The sequence below is a fragment of the Musca autumnalis genome, unplaced genomic scaffold (assembly GCF_047663935.1).
Source record: "Musca autumnalis isolate F117 unplaced genomic scaffold, ASM4766393v1 scaffold_4, whole genome shotgun sequence".
NCBI lineage: Eukaryota > Metazoa > Arthropoda > Insecta > Diptera > Muscidae > Musca > Musca autumnalis.
Window position 1 is genome coordinate 89,438,242 of NW_027411977.1, and position 1,827 is coordinate 89,440,068.

At 35.1% G+C, this 1,827-nt stretch overlaps 1 long non-coding RNA gene across 1 annotated transcript; it reads right to left on the bottom strand.

Annotated features, from left to right (window-relative positions):
- LOC141402359 (uncharacterized) lies at nucleotides 1-549 on the bottom strand. The gene is made up of 2 exons (XR_012412603.1): nucleotides 409-549; nucleotides 1-339 (listed from the first exon to the last, which is right to left on the bottom strand). It is a non-coding gene; the product is annotated as an uncharacterized lncRNA (long non-coding RNA).
- Between the last annotated feature and the right edge of the window lie 1,278 nt (nucleotides 550-1,827).

Sequence of the window (1,827 nt, forward strand, 5' to 3'; positions counted from 1 at the left end):
TACTAATCAGGATATAAACAGATTTATTTTTATTTAGGTGATTTACTTTTGCATTTATGAAACACACACATTTGTTGCACAAACTTCGTTAGTTGCTTGCTAAACCCAATGCCGAAAGTAGGTCTGCTACTGTTTTTAACAAATCGCCTACAAGCTCTGTTATGTGATTTACCAGTTCACCAACATTTTCACCCAGCTCTCCATTGAGAAGAACTGCAGGATTTGCAAGAATTGTACCAACATCTCCCAGAATTTTGGTAATATCAACCAAGGCAGTACCCAAATTCTGTACCAGACTATTCTGCTGGGCTTTGACGGTAAATATGCCAAGTAGAGCAGCTAAATAAAAACACGATTTGTAAAACTAATATGTTGTTGTTGTAATTATAAATTACATTTTGTACAAACCTGAGATAATAAAAACGACCACGATTTTTTTCGAAAACATGTTGAGACAGACGCTTTTAGACAGATAACTAACTGTTGTTTGAATTGATGAAGTATCATGAAATATTGGATTTATATACTTAGAACATAGTTGAAAACGACTTTCGCAATTTGAATTAGATTTTAAAGCATGAAGTTGTTTAAATGTGGTTACTTTGTCGGTAATTTATCTAGAAAATACGATTTGTTCAAACCGGAAAGTTTCATTGGGAAATTGGATTTCCACAGCGAACATTTTAAATGTTTTTATACCATCAGCCTTTAGGCTATAGAGGGTATACACTAGGGTTATGACTTTATGACATTTTTTTCAAAACTGATTTCCTGTAGCGGGATTGAATGAACCTTTGCCTATTAATGACTAAAATAACTTTTATTCTATATAATTAAATAAAATAATTCTATTTAAGAATTAGAAAAAATTCTATTAAATGAAATATTTTTTTTTTAAATAAAAAAACAAGTAAGAACGGCGTTAAGTTCGACCGGGCCGAACTTGTTATACCCTCCACCAGGAGCTGTTTTGAAGTAAAATGAAACAATTAGTTTCCTTTCGTTTATAAAGAAGACTGAATACTAAATTTCAGCAATTTCAAAATACCGAAATTCGGGAGGTACCGTTCTATGGGGGCCAAACATCCGATATTTCGGTAAGATAATGTGGCTAAAACCTATAAAATACCGAAAATCAAGAGGTACGCTTCTATGGGGATATAGGAAGACGTGGACTTATTCAGATAATTCTCTTCTGGAATATTTTATAACCGCATGGAAGACTAAATAACAAATTTCAGGCATTTCGGTGGGATATTGACGTCATAACACCCAGAAATACGAAAATCGGAAGGCACCGTTTTATGGGGGCTATATCGAAACGGAGGAAAGTTGTGTAGCCCCAACGAAGACCAAATACATAATTTCAGCCATTACGGTGGAATACTGAGGCCACAACCTTCAAAATATCGAAAATTGGGATGAACAGTTCTATGGGGCAATATGAAGGCGTGGACCTATACCGAAAAATTTCTGGGGGAAAGTTTTATACCCATAACGAAGACTAAGAAAGTTTTATACCTACAACGAAGACTAAGTACCAAATTTCACCCATTTCGGAGGAATATTGAGGGCACAACCTTCTATGGGGGCTATAGGGACGCGTGGACCTATATCGCCAAATTTCATATGAAAATTTTATACCCCAAATGAAAACTAAATACCAAATTTCAATAATTTCGGTGGAAACTTCAAAGTACCGGAAATCCGGAGGTACCGTTCTATAGGGGCTGTATGAAGGACTACTTACTTACTTAGCTGGCCCATTACAGAACATTTGTTCCATAGACCGAACTAAGAAAAGATCTCCAATTCTCTCTATTTGTT